The following is a 15,549-nucleotide window of genomic DNA, read 5'->3' as shown; positions in this document are numbered from 1 at the left end:
CTAGACTCATATGAAAGCAAATTAAGAACGGCACTGGATGATGCCACAGCACAGTTCAAGGAAGGCATTGAAAGACTCAAAATTATCAGGAGTAAAATCATGGTAAGTGAAATGCCACACCCAAGTTTTACAAAGCCTGTCTGGTGATCCGTGATAAAGTAGCCAGTGAGCGAGATGTCATAGAGGCTGAAGGAATTCTTTCCAAGGTTGAGTGGAGCTCACGGACAATACCTGTAGTCCCAGTAGCCAAGAAGAATAGGTCTGTCAGGATCTGTGATGAATTTAAGGTCACCATCATCTTGGGACTGAAAGTAGATCGATACGTTCCGCCCAGGATAGAAGAAATCTTTGCAAACCTTTCTGGTGGGAAGCACATCAGCAAAGTGGACTTAGCTAAGGCCTACTTGCAAATGGAGATGGAAGAAGTGTTTCTCACCATAAACTCTCAGAAAGTGCTTTATCAGTACAGGTAGTCCCGGATTTACCACCGTCTGACTTATAACTTGTACTTGTACTTCGTAACTTGTACTTACGAACCGAGGAAGGAGAACGAATGCCATCTGCCATTTTAAGTCAGATCGCGACGCTGTCCGCCATTTTAAGTCGGATTGCGATGCTGTCTGCCATTTCAAGTCGTTGCCGTTGACACTGTGTTGAGCGTTTAACTTTGTATTTGGCTTAAATTTTTCTTAGTAAGAATCTCCCTGACCCCGTATTCCCCCCCCCCGTTCCGGTCGGCTGGTGGCGCAGTGAGATCAGTGCCAGCCTCGGGAACGGAGGTTCCCGACTTCAATCCAGTGCCAGACCGCTCCCGTGCCGGGTTGATGCCAATCCAGTGACTCCTGTACCATCCGTGCAGGGTTGATATCGAGCATGCAACTCGACTGCCACCTCCAGTTTAAATTCCCACACGGAATATTGTGGAGGATCAAATACCCAGACCCAGCACAGCCCCCACTTGTCCCATTTAACCTGTCTCAGTGCGGTGCAGTTTAGTACCCGGGGAATTCAGTGCTGTGGTCCTTAGGACCCAATGGACCTCGGGTGCTGACCTGCCGCTCGCAGTGTTACTGTTCCGTTGACAGGAAGCAATCGCGATTGAAAATAAAGTGGAAATAATAAAGCGTTTGGAAAGCGGTGAAACGCTATCAGTCATTGGAAAAGTGTTAGGCTATAGTCGGTCAATGATTGGAACAATTTTAAAGGATAAAGTGAGAATAATGGAGCATGTGAAAGACCCTGCCCTGATGAAAGCTACAATTATTACTAAGCAATGTAGTGGTTTAATTATTGGAATACATATGTTTCTTAAGTGTTTTATATGCATAGAAAGGTAAAATATATACTATATACTAAGACAAATGTTTGACTGATGCTAAATTCAGATTCAGTTTATTGTCATTTAGAAACCACAAATGCAATGCAGTTAAAAAATGAGACAATGTTCCTCCAGAATGATATCACAAAAACACATGACAAAACAGACTACACCAGAAAATCCACATAATGTTTGGCAATCCCCAATCCAGAGTCCGGAGAGGCTGCTGTGTATTAATATTGCGCAACCATCTTAGCGCATTCCCTGGAAAGGAGCTCCAATTCCACCAAACAAGACCAAAAACTAAAGCTACAGGACCTGCACAAAACCACATAATTACAACATATAGTTACAACGGTGCAAACAATAGCATAATTGATAAAAAGCAGACCATGGGCACAGTAAAAATAGTCCAAAGATGTTAAAAGATTATAAGTTTGAAAGAAACCACCACACAGTTTCCACAAGTCCTCGGGTCCCGATAGACTCATCAGCCCGTGCCGGCAGCAGAAGGGAATACCCCCGCTATGGACTTCCACAGCACCGCCTGACTCAGCCTCGCAGACACAGCACACAGTGAAAGCTTGGTCGAACCCAGCCTCGCAGACACAGCACACACTGAAAGCGACCTGACCGCAGTGGACTCCAAGTCTGTCGAACCTCCAAGCCTCCGACCATCCCCTCCGGCACAGCTTCTCCGAGCACCATCCTCTGCCGAGCGTATTAAGATGCCCCCGCCAACGGCCATCGGCAACGCGACCCCGAGGACTGGGGGCCTGTTCTTCCCAGCAGAGATCCGGACCAAACAGCAGCAGCAACGAAGAAGGTCTTCCTGGAGATTTTCAGATGTTCCTCCTGCTCCCATGTCCGTTTAATAATAATAATACCGGATGTACTTGTTCTGACTTGCGTACAAATCCGACTTAAAGTCGGACTCAGGAACGGGACTCGTCTGTAACCCAGGATTGCCTGTTTAATAGGCTGATTTTTGGAGTAGCATCTGCACCTGCACTCTGGCAGAAAGTTAAAGACCAGGTGTTGCAAAGCTGCCCAGGCACTCAGTGTTACCTGGATGGCATCATTATTGCCAGTGACAATTACAAGGAACATCTCTAAAATCTCAAGACAAGTGTTTAAAAAGATGAGAAGATCAAGGGCGCAGAGCACAATGTGACAAGTGACAGACAGACAGACTTTATTGATCCCGAGGGAAATTGGGTTTCGTTACAGCCGCGCCAACCAAGAATAGTGAAGAATATAGCAATATAAAACCATAAATAATTAAATAATAATAAGTTAATCATGCCAAGTGGAAATAAGTCCAGGACCAGCCTATTGGCTCAGGGTGTCTGACACTCTGAGGGAGGAGTTGTAAAGTTTGATGGCCACAGGCAGGAATGACTTCCTATGACGCTCAGTGTTACATCGCGGTGGAATGAGTCTCTGGCTGAATGTACTCCTGTGCCTAACCAGTACATTATGGAGTGGATGGAAGTCATTGTCCAAGATGCAACTTGGACAGCATCCTCTTTTCAGACACCACCGTCCGAGAGTTCTTTAAACTAAGCATTACTGACTGTGGTTACACTAGTGATGCACTAGGGTTACACAAGTATTTAGAGAAAATTCAAACATTGGTGGATGCCCCAAGGCTAAAGGACGTGTCACAGTTACAGTCCTTTTTAGGATATGTCAATGACTATAACAGGTTTCCTACAAAACCTGGCTGCTGTGCTCCACCCCTTTCCACAGATCGGGAAGAAATGGCAATGGACAAAGCAGCGTGAGGTGGCTTTCCAACAGGTAAAGGAAATGGTGACATCAGATACCGTACTCACATCGCACAGTGAAGCTTGCTATGCACTGTTCAGAATGCCAGAGCCACTTCCTGCAGTCCCAGAATTACCTCCTGCAACCAGAGAAAGGGTGCAGAGAGACAGAGGGGTGTAAAATGAGGATAGAAGCAAAAAGTAGTAAGGTGAAAAGTAAAAGTGGCAGGCAGGCAAATCCAGAGCAAAAAGCAAAAAGAGCCACTTATTAACATAATTGTATAAGGGCTAAGAGTGTTGTAAAAACAAGCCTGAAGGCTTTGTGTGTCAATGTGTGGAGCATTCGTAACAAGGTGGATGAATTGAATGTGCAGATAGTTATGAATGAATATGATATAGCTGGGATCACAGCGACATGGCTCCAGGGTGACCAAGGATGGGAGCTCAACATCCAGGGATATTCAATATTCAGGAGGCATAGAGAGGAAAGAAAAGGAGGTGGGGTAGCATTGCTGGTTAGAGAGGAGATTAATGCAATAGAAAGGAAGGACATTAGCCTGGAGGATGTGGAATCGATATGGGTAGAGCTGCATAACACTAAGGGGTAGAAAACACTGGTGGGAGTTGTGTACAGGCTACCTAACAGCAGTAGTGAGGTTGGGGATGGCATTAAACAGGAAATTAGAAATGCGTGCAATTAAAGGAACAGTAGTTATAATGGGTGACTTCAATCTACATATCAATTGGGTGAACCAAATTGGTAAGGGTGTTGAGGAAGAGGATTTCTTGGAATGTATGCGGGATGGTTTTCTGAACCAACATGTCGAGGAACCAACTGGAGAGCAGGCCATTTTAGATTGGGGATTGAGCAATGAGGAAGGGTTAGTTAGCAATCTTGTCCTGCGAGGCCCCTTGGGTAAGAGTGACCATAATATGGTGGAATTCTTCATTAAGATGGAGAGTGACATAGTTAATTCAGAAACAAAGGTTCTGAACTTAAAGAAGGGTAACTTTGAAGGTATGAGACGTGAATTAGCTAAGATAGACTGGCAAGTCTATAGTAATGATTTGGAGAAAGGGACTAAGTGCAATGTATCAAAGTTTGCTGATGACACAAAGATGGGAGGGAGTGTAATGAGTGCGGAGGACATTGAAACCCTGCAGGGGGACATAGATAGGCTGAGTGATTGGGCAGACATTTGGCAGATGAAATATAATACTGACAAGTGTGAGGTCTTGCACTTTGGCAGGAAAAATAATAGAGCAAGTTATTATCTAAATGGAGAGAAACTGGAAAGTGCTTCTGTGCAAAGGGATCTGGGGGTCCTGGTGCAGGAAACACAAAAAGTTAGTATGCAAGTGCAGCAGGTGGTCAAGAAGGCCAATGGAATGCTGGCTTTTATTGCTAGGGGGATGGAGTATAAGAACAGGGAGGTCTTACTGCAGTTGTACCGGGTATTGGTGAGACCACACCTGGAGTACTGCATGCAGTTCTGGTGTCCATATTTAAGAAAGGACATACTGGCTCTCGAGGCAGTGCAGAGAAGGTTCACTAGGTTAATTCCGGGGATGGGTGGGTTGATGTATGATGAGAGGTTGAGTAGATTGGGACTCTACTCATTGGAGTTCCGAAGAATCAGAGGCGATCTTATTGAAACATATAAGATTGTGAAGGGGCTTGATCGGGTGGATGTGGGGAGAATGTTCCCAATGATGGGTGAAACTAGGACTAGGGGGCATAATGTTAAAATAAGGGGATGCCTTTCCAGGACTGAGATGAGGAGAAATTTCTTCACTCAGAGGGTAGTGGGGCTGTGGAATTTACTGCCCCAGAGAGCTGTGGAAGCTACTACACTCAATAAATTCAAAACAGAGATAGACATTTTCCTGGATAAAAATGGCATTAGGGGATACGGTGAGCGAGCAGGTAAGTGGACATGAGGCTAGGTTTAGATCAGCCATGTGATCTCCTGGACCAGTTTTCGATAGCCTGGATGGGTTGGAGAGGAATTTTCCGGATTTTTTCTCCTCAATTGGCAAATCGGGTTTTTTTCCCCGGGTGATCACATGGATTTGGGCGGGATGAATATTAAAATAAAATGGGCGGCATGGTGCCCTGTTGGTTGGCACTGTTGCCTTGTGGAATTCGGTGAAAACTAGAGTTAAGATTGGATCAGCCATGATCTTGTTGAATGGCGGAGCAGGCTTGAGGGGCCGATTGGCCTACTTCTGCTCCTATCTCTTATCTTCTTAAGTGATACTTAAAGGGTTAACGGTGGATATGCAATGGCAAGCATTTAAAGATCACATGGATGAACTACAACAATTGTTCATCCCAGTTTGGCAAAAGAATAAACCAGGGAAGGTAGTGCATCCATGGCTGACAAGGGAAATTAGGGATAGTATCAAGTCCAAAGAAGAAACGTATAAATTAGCAAAAAAAAGTGGCACACCTGAGGACTGGGAGAAATTCAGAGACTAGCTGAGGAGGACAAAGGGCTTAATTAGGAAAGGGAAAAAAGATTATGAGAGAAAGCTGGCAGGGAACAAAAAAACTGACTATAAATGCTTTTATAGATACGTGAAAAGAAAAAGATTGGTCAAGACAAATGTTGATCCTTTACAGTCAGAAACAGGTGAATTGATCATAGGGACCAAAGACATGGCAGAACAATTGAATAACTACTTTGGTTCTGTCTTCACTAAGGAGGACATAAATAATCTTCTGGAAATAGTAAGGGACCGAGGGTCTAGTGCGGGGGTCGGCAACCTGCGGCTCCCGAGCCATTTGTGGCTCTTTCACCTCTGTGCTGCGGCTCCCTGTGGCTTTGGGAAATAATTGGTCAGTATTTAATTAAAATGTATTTTATGTTAGTTTGTTAGCTTTTGAAATGTAATTCTAAATTTGAAGATTATGGTGATCTTGTACAATGTAAGTGTGGCGACACATTTTCTGACACATCCGAAACGGCTCTCAATTAGCCAGCATTCCGGCTAAGGGAGATTGCCTACGGGGGTTTGTGAGTACGTGTCTTTTGCAGCATCTGCGTCCATGGGGGCTGGGTTGAGGGAGGCTTAGAAGCAAGGCTGTTTAGTTCGAATAAAGTTATTCGACTGCAGTTTACTGACTGCCTGAACACACCGCTGCAACGTGTTTTTATCGCTATTAATATACGTCACCACTGCCAATACCTGACACCCGCCAGTGCGCGATTTCTTTAATTTTTCGATCCAAGGTAAGCCAACTATGGAGAATTCTAAAAAAAGAAAAGTGACTGAAGAAAACAACGTTTAATGATACGTGGACAGATTCATTTGCTTTCACTGTTGACGAGACTGGTTTACCGGTATGCTTAATATGCAATGAGAAACTAGCAAACAACAAAAAGTCAAATGTCGCAAGGCATTTCCAGAGTAAACACGCAGCCTTTGCTCAAAAATATCCGGATGGAGATGAGAGAAAAAAAGCCGTTTCGGAACTGATGCGGAAGGTTGATCTGAGCAAAAATCATTTCCAGAAATGGATGAAGTCAGGAAAATCAACGACATACGCCAGTTATATTGCCGCTCAGGAAATAGTCAGGCACGGGAAGCAGTTTACAGATGGTGAATATATAAAAGAATCTTTCATTAAGATTTCAGAACATCTATTCACGGACTTTAAAAACAAGAGTGAAATTGTGCAGAAAATCAGGGATATGCCCCTCTCTGCAAAGACTGTCAAAGACAGAACCATAAAAATGGCAGAAGACATCACAAGACAGCAAATTAAAGACATCAATTCAGCTGTGGCCTACTCGATTGCCTGTGACGAGTCTAAAGACAAAGGCGATATTGAACAAATAGCGTTGTTCTGCCGGTATGTAAACTCTGCCGGGCCACAGGAAGAACTGATTGAGTTGATACCTCTAAAAGACCAAACACGGGGGGAGGACATCTGTGAGGCTGTCTTGAATTGTTTAAGAGCCAAAGGAATAAAGACCACCCATCTGGTGTCAGTAGCTACTGATGGGGCTCCGAATATGACGGGAACACACAAGGGATTTGTGGCTTTACTGCAGAAGTCGCTGGACAGAAAGCTGCTGACTTTTCACTGCATCTTGCACCAAGAGGCACTGTGCGCTCAAACATTTCCTCCGGAATGCACAGAAGTAATGGATGTTGTCATTCAGATTGTCAATAAAATAATGGCAAAAAGTTTAAATCACCGTCAATTCCGTTTGTTACTGGACGAGATGGAAAGCGCATATTCTGATCTCCTGCTGCACAACAAAGTCCGGTGGCTGTCCAAAGGGGAGGTGCTGAAACGCTTTGTCGCGTGTCTGGAAGAAGTGAAAACTTTCCTGGGCAGCAAAGGGCTCAACTTTCCTGAGCTGGAACAGCCAGAGTGGCTGGAAAAGCTACACTTCATGGTAGACATGACAGCGCACCTGAACACGCTGAACACAGCTCTTCAGGGGAAAGGACGCACAGCCCTGCACATGTTGGAGGATGTCTTGGCATTCGAGCGCAAGTTGACAGTGCTTACCAGAGATTTACAGAAAGGCACTTTGTCTCACTTCCCCAATTTGAGAGAGTTCAAACAAGGTCACGACATGATAATTTCGGAGTATTTACATTCTGCAATCATCGCAATGCAAACATCGTTTGGGAAACGCTTCTGTGAGTTCAGAGAGGAAAAAAATACATTATCCTTCCCGGTCACTCCCTTAAGCATCGATCCTTCCCTACTGAATACGACTGCATTGGCAGGTGTGAGTCAACCTGATCTTGAGATGGAACTGGCCGACATAGCCGACAAAGACATATGGGTGTCCAAGTTTAGACGCTTGACAGCAGACCTTGAAGATGTTGCCCGTCAGAAGGCCGTTCTTGCTCAGAATCACAAATGGAGTGATATTGAAAACCTTCCAAATCCGGACCAACTTGTGTTTGAAACATGGAATGCTGTGCCCGACATTTATGTAAACATGAAAAAGTATGCGCTTGGAGTCCTGTCGATCTTTGGATCCACATATGTATGTGAGCAGGTGTTCTCCAACATGAACTTTATTAAAAACAAACATCGCGCACGCCTCACAGATGACAGCTTGCGATCCTGTGTAAAGATGAAGGTGACGTCATACAGCCCTGATGTGCAGACGCTGTGCGCTGAGGTCCAGGAGCAGAAATCCCATTAACCAAGTATGATAAATATTTTAATTGCCTATTATTTTATGTATATTCATATTTTTTCATTGTTCAGTGAAATAGTCCTTTTATTTTTCAGGCTGACAGCTGGCTGATGTTATTTTTGGTTTGCTGCTGGCGGAAAATTTAAGTTCGGCGTTTTTCATAAATACAAGAAGGACTCAAATAGACATTGAGTATTTTACTTAAAAGTAACTTTCAACCCAACGTCTTTTTTTCGGAGTTCAAAATGTTTTTGTTGCATGCAGAAATGTAATTTCGTTTTCTCTGCAGGAGTTCATCAATTTCATAAATGCAACACATTATAGTTTGTTTATACATAGCATAAAGGCAAAAAAAACGTTGTATGCAGTGTTATTTCATTTTAAATGTCAAACGGATTTTGCGGCTCCCAGTGTTTTCTTTTCTGTGGGAAACGGGTCCAAGTGGCTCTTTCAGTGGTAAAGGTTGCTGACCCCTGGTCTAGTGAGATGGAGGAACTGAGGGAAATACATGTTAGTAGGGAAGTGGTGTTAGGTAAATTGAAGGGATTAAAGGCAGATAAATCCCCAGGGCCAGATGGTCTGCATCCCAGAGTGCTTAAGGAAGTAGCCCAAGAAATAGTGGATGCATTAGTGATAATTTTTCAAAACTCCTTAGATTCTGGATTAGTTCCTGAGGATTGGAGGGTGGCTAATGTAGCCCCACTTTTTAAAAAAAGGAGGGAGAGAGAAACCGGGGAATTATAGACTGGTTAGTCTGACATCGGTGGTGGGGAAAATGCTAGAGTCGGTTATCAAAGATGTGATAACAGCACATTTGGAAAGAGGTGAAATCATCGGACAAAGTCAGCATGGATTTGTGAAAGGAAAATCATGTCTGACGAATCTTAAAGAATTTTTTGAAGATGTAACTAGTAGAGTGGATAGGGAGAACCAGTGGATGTGGTATATTTAGATTTTCAAAAGGCTTTTGACAAGGTCCCATATAGGAGATTAGATTAAAGCACACGGTATTGGGGGTATGATATTGATGTGGATAGAGAATTGGTTAGCAGACAGGAAGAAAAGAGTGGGAGTAAACGGGACCTTTTCAGAATGGCAGGCAGTGACTAGTGGGGTACCGCAAGGCTCAGTGCTGGGACACAAGTTGTTTACGATATATATTAATGATTTAGACAAGGGAATTAAATGCAGCATCTCCAAGTTTGCGGATGACACGAAGCTGGGCGGCAGTGTTAGCTGTGAGGAGAATGCTAAGAGGATGCAGGGTGACTTGGATAGGTTAGATGAGTGGGCAAATTCATGGCAGATGCAATTTAATGTGGATAGGTGTGAGGTTATCCACTTTGGTTGCAAGAACAGGAAAACAGATTATTATCTGAACAGTGGCCGATTAGTAAAAGGGGAGATGCAACGAGACCTGTGGGTCATTGTACACCAGTCATTGAAGGTGGGCATGCAGGTACAGCAGGCGGTGAAAAAGGCAAATGGTATGTTGGCATTCATAGCAAAAGGATTCGAGTACAGGAGCAGGGAGGTTCTACTGCAGTTGTAAAAGGCCTTGGTGAGACTACACCTAGAATATTGTGTGCAGTTTTGGTCCCCTAATCTGAGGAAAGACATTCTTGCCATAGAGGGAGTACAGAGAAGGTTCACCAGATTGATTCCTGGGATGGCAGGACTTTCATATGAAGAAAGACTGGATCAACTAGGCTTATACTCACTGGAATTTAGAAGATTGAGGGAGGATCTTATTGAAACATATAAAATTCTAAAGGGATTGGACAGGCTAGATGCAGGAAGATTGTTTCTGATATTGGGGAAGTCCAGAACGAGGGGTCACAGTTTAAGGATAAAGGGGAAGCCTTTTAGGACCGAGATGAGGAAAAACCTTCACACAGAGAGTAGTGAATCTGTGGAATTCTCTGCCACAGGAAACAGTTGAGGCCGGTTCATTGGCTATATTTAAGAGGAAGTTAGATATGGCCCTTGTGGCTAAAGGGATCATGGGGTATGGAGAGAAAGCAGGTACAGGGTTGGATGATCAGCCATGATCATACTGAATGGTGGTGCAGGCTTGAAGGGCCAAATGGCCTACTCCTGCACCTATTTTCTATGTTTCTCTGATGTTGCCTGGATTGGGGAGCACGCCTTATGAGGAGTGAACTCGGTCATTTCTCCTTGTAGCGACAGAGGATGAGAGGTGACCTGTTAGAGGTGTATAAGATGATGAGAGGCATTGATTGTGTGAATAGTCAGAGGCTGAAATGGCTAGCACGAGAGGGCACAATTTTAAGGTGCTTGGAAGTAGGTACAGTCGGCCTTTCTTATCGGTGAGGGATTGGCTCCGGGACCCCTCGCGGATACCAAAATCACGGATGCTCAAGTCCTTTATTCAACCTGTCTCATTGCGCTGTACCTTAGGACCCAGCGGAACCCCAGACCTTATTTAACCCGTCTCAGTGCAGTAGACATTAGGACCCAGTGGCAGAGATCTGAATCCGCAGTGTTTCTGTTCACGAAAATAATCACGATTGAAAATAAAGTGGAAATTATAAAGCAATTGTAAAGAGGTGTAACGCCATTCGTCATTGGAAAAGCGTGGGGCTACGTCGGTCAATGATCGGAACAATTTTAAAGGATGAAGGCACTGCCCTGATGAAAGCTACAATTATTACTGAGCAACGCAGTAGTTTAATGTTGGGGTTTGGGGTTTTTGATCCTCCACATCAACCCAGAACGGTGGAGAGCGCACTCGGGAGTGGTCTGTCACTGGGTCGAACTCGGGAAATTCTGTTCCTGAGCCCGGCACTGAAACATACATTCTTAAGTGTTTTATATGCATAGAAAGGTAAAATATATACTAAGACAAACGTTTGACTAACTGATGCTAAATAATACTGGATGTACCTGTTCCGACTTACTTAGTAAGAAAACTTCAGATTTTTTTCGATCCCGATCGACGATAACCCACGCACATCCTCCCGTATACTTTAAATCATCTCTAGATTACTTATAATACCTAATACAAAGTAAATGCTATGTAAAATAGTTGTTATACTGCATTGTTTAGGGAATAATGACAAGAAAAAAAGTCTGTACATGCTTGAACAAGAAGTGCTGGAAGAGCACTTCCAGGTTTTTGCGATTCGTGGTTAGTTGAATTTGTGCATGCGGAATCCGGGAATAAGGAGGGCCGACTGTACAGAGGAGATGACAGTTTTTTATGCAGAGAGTGGTGAGTGCATGGAATGGGCTGCCAGTGACAGTGGTGGAGGCAGATACGATAGGGTCTTTTAAGAGACTCCTGGATCGGTACATGGAGCTTAGAAAAATAGAGGGCTATGGGTAACCCTAGGTAATTTCTAAAGTAAGTTCATGTTCGGCACAGCATTGTGGGCCGAAGGGTCTGTATTGTGCTGTAGGGTTTCTATGTTTCTAACCACCACAGAGGAAGCCCCAGAACCTGAGATTGTTTCACAGCCGCAAGTGTCACCTGCCAAGCAGTGTGACTCCCCCTTGCCAGGAAAGACGTTATCCTACTAGAGTAAGAAATCTTCCACAGTAATTTAATCTTTGGGCCTGAATGGGGCAATTTAAATTTTACTATGCAGTAGTTGTCTACATAGTTACAGTAGCTGCATTGTATAGTACACTGTGTGTGTGTGTGTGTGTGTTCCTGAGCCACAGAGCTGTGCTCCCCCCCTGTATACATTCTCCCCCCCAACACCATCCAAAGTGGTATACTTATTATTGAGGGGAGCGGCTGCATGAGTACTATTCTCTTTCCCTTTCCTGATGGTCACCCAGGTACATGCCTGCTGCAACCTAGGTGTGACTACCTTCTTGTAGCTCCTATCTATTTCTCCACATCCGCCTGTATGAGCCGAAGATCATCGAGCTGGGGCTCTAGTTCCTTAACACGGTCTCTAAGGAGTTGCAGCTCAATGCGCCTTATGCAGGTTTAGTTATTTGGGAGACTGGTCTCCCAAAGTTCCCACATCTCACAGAAAGAACACATCACTTTCTCCAGACCCAGTCTCAGCACACTAATTATGTCCTAACCAAGCATGTTCTCTTCTAAGTCTGCTGAACCAAAGCCTGGCCGTTGTGACGCTGGCCCACTCCAACAATGGCCGTTCTGCTTACACCTCCCTTCTCTTCATTGGATCTGTGCTGAAGTCAGCCAGCCAAAAGCTCTGATGTCCATATAGTGATGCTAGACTCTGGAGTATCTATACTTAAGGGGACTCTGACAGGAAATGATAAAGTAGTGGTGATTGGGGGTGTGGAGGGGTGAGTTAGTGGGTGGAGGTGTTAATCAGCCTTACTGCTTGGGGAAAATAACTGGTTTTGAGTCTGGAGGTCCTGCTGTGGATGCTACATAGCCTTCACCTTGATGGGAGTAGGACAAACAGTCCACGAGCAGGATGGGTGGGATCCTTCATGATGGTACTGGCCCTTTTCCAGCATCTTTCTTTACATATGTCCTTGATGGCTGGTGCTGGTGATGCCTTGGGCAGTTTTGACTGTCTGTTGTAGAGCCTTACAGTCTGTCGGAGTGCAGTGCTGCAGCATGTTAGGGTGCTCTCTACTACACATCTGTAGAAGGACGTAAATATTAATGTGCATAGTCCAGATCTTTTACAGCTTCCTCGGAAGTCGAGGCATTGGTGAGCTTTCCTGATTGTGTAGGACGTGTTCTGGAATCATGAGAGGCTGAGTGTGATGTGCACTCCCAGGAGTATGAACTGTTTGCACTGCGATTGAGTTTAATGGTGTAATGAAAAAAAAGGTTTAAAATATCAGATGAGATGAACACTGTAAGGGGAAGATTAAAGGGTTTATAATATTTTTGAATATTGATTAATTGCTAGAACTGTATGAAATATAGACATCCCAGATTCTCAAAAGCACTGGAAACTGCAGGGACTCTGGCTACAGCTTTTATATTTTTCTGGTTATAGGAGTGGTGCCAGAGGATTGAAGGACTGATAACATTGTTCTGTTGTTTAAAAGGGAAGTCAACATAATACAAACGTTTATATGCCAGTGGCGGAAAAATTATGGGAATCCATTCTGAAGGGCAGTAGAAGTCTTTTGGAAAAGTGCCGGTTGATCAGAACAGTTACTGGAGATGCAGGGAAGGATGAGTCTGACTAGTGATCAACCCTGCTTCTTACCATCTCATTTCTATGAAAAGTTACATAAAGCATAGAACTCTGCAGCACAGTACAGGCCCTTCAGCCCACAATGTTGTGCTGACCTTATAAAGAATAAGAATCCAAGAATTATCTAACCCTTCCCTCCTATACAACTCTCCATTTTTCAGCCATGTGCCTTTCTAAGAATCTCTTAAACATCCTTAACTTATCTACCTCTATCGCCACCCCTGACAGCATGTTCCACACAACCAGCACTCTATTTATCCCCTTCCATACTTTCCTGCAAACACCTTAAAATGATGCTTTCCTATATTCCCATGGAATATGTAAGGCATCCAGGTGCTCCAGTTTCCTCCCATTTCCAAAGAATTAAAGGTTAGAATTAGTAAGTTGTGGGCAACTTGTGTTGGCACCTGAAACGTGGTGACACCTGCGGGTTGCATCCACCACAACCTGGGATTGTTGCAGTTGTACACAATGTTGATGAGGCCTAATTTGGAGTATTGTGTGCAATTTTGGTCACCTCCCAACAGGAAAGATCAATTAGCTTGAAAGAATACAGAGAAAATTGACAAGAATTTTGCTGGGACTGGAGGATCTGAGTTGTAAGGAAAGGTTGAGTGGGTTAGGATTTTGTTCTTTGGCGTGTAGGAGGGTGAGGGGAGATTTGATAGAAGTATACAAAATTTTGAGGGCATAGATAGGGCAAATGTAAGCAGGCTTTTTCCACTGAGGTTCATAAAGGGGAACTTTTTCCACTCAGAGGGTGGTGAGAGTGTGGAACAAGCTGCCAGTGGAAGTGATAGATGAGGGTTTGTTTGAAAAATTGAAGTGAAGTTTGGATAAGTACATGGATGGGAGGGTTATGGAGGCTTTTATTTGGTTCATATTCCACCTTTCCCAGTCCAGCTGTGGAACTATCTGAATGTCTCTCAGAAGTTACTATTGCATCTGCCGTCACCACTTCTCCCAGGCACCAGTTACCCTCTGTAGGAGGGTACTGATGGTTGGGGCTCTGGGCAATGAGGATCAGAGATAGGTATTTTAGTTAGTTTGTCTCCTGTTGAGTGGAGAGCAAATTTACAAGGATGTTGGCAGGACTGGGGAACCCATTTATACGTGCACCACAGTGGCGTAGTGTTTAGGTTGACGCTATTACAGCTTGGAGCGTCATAGTTCAGAGTGCAATTCCAGCATTATCTGTAAAAAAAATTTGTATCTCCTTCCTTGATTACGCGGGTTCCTCCCATGTCCAAAGGCACATCGGTAGGTAGGCTGCTTGGTCATTGTAAATTGTCCTGTGATTAGGCCAAGGTTAAATAGGAGCATTTATTGCAGCACATTTCTAAGTAAATAAGTAACAATTCTGAGATTAAAATATGGGTAAGCAGTGTTTAACTGAGAGTAAATCAAATACACACACAAGAACACAGGCCCTTCAGCCCCCAATGTTGTTCCACCTTTTAACCGACTCCAAGATCAATCTAACCCTTCCCTCTCATGTAGCCCTACAGTTTTCTATTGTCCATGCCCCTACAAAAGACCTATCAATATCCCTAATCTATCTGCCTCCACCACCACCCCTCGTGGGGCATTCTGTGCACTAACACTTCCTGTGTAAATGAAAACACTCACCTCTGACATTCTGCCACCTATACTTTCTTTCAATCATCTTAAAATGAAGTTCTCTCATTTTAGCCATTTCCACCCTGGGAAAAAGTCTCTGGCCGTCCACTCTATCTATACCTCTTATCAAGTCGACACCCATCCCCCTTCACTCCAAAGGGAAAAGTCCAACCTTTATTCGTAAGATATGCTCTCTAATCCAGACAACATCGTCTCCAAAGCTTCCATGTCTTTCCTATAATTTCTGCAGGTGATTCTGCAATGCAACACACACAAATCAGCAGGTCAGGCGGTACTTATGGAGAGGAATAGTGGCCTTTCAGCTGAGTCCAGATTGCCTGATTTGCTGAGTTCCTTCAGCAGTTTGTACATGTATCTGAGAATGATAAAAAAAAAGAATAATTATTTCCTTGGGGGGGGGGGGAAGACTTGTGTTAATGTAAAATTCGAAAGGCCGATGGTGGGAGCCAGTGGAGGGGATATTTTCGCGGGCTTGGTCT

At 44.1% G+C, this 15,549-nt stretch overlaps 1 protein-coding gene across 1 annotated transcript in view; it reads left to right on the top strand.

Moving 5' to 3' along the window:
* numa1 (nuclear mitotic apparatus protein 1) overlaps positions 1 to 15,549 on the top strand; it is a 171,086-nt gene that overhangs the window by 29,850 nt on the left and 125,687 nt on the right. The gene's annotated exons all lie outside the window — the stretch shown is intronic.

Source organism: Hypanus sabinus, chromosome 3, assembly GCF_030144855.1.
Source record: "Hypanus sabinus isolate sHypSab1 chromosome 3, sHypSab1.hap1, whole genome shotgun sequence".
NCBI classification, from domain to species: Eukaryota; Metazoa; Chordata; class Chondrichthyes; order Myliobatiformes; family Dasyatidae; genus Hypanus; species Hypanus sabinus.
Note: the sequence above shows the minus strand (reverse complement) of the source record. Positions and strands in the feature narration are given on the sequence as shown.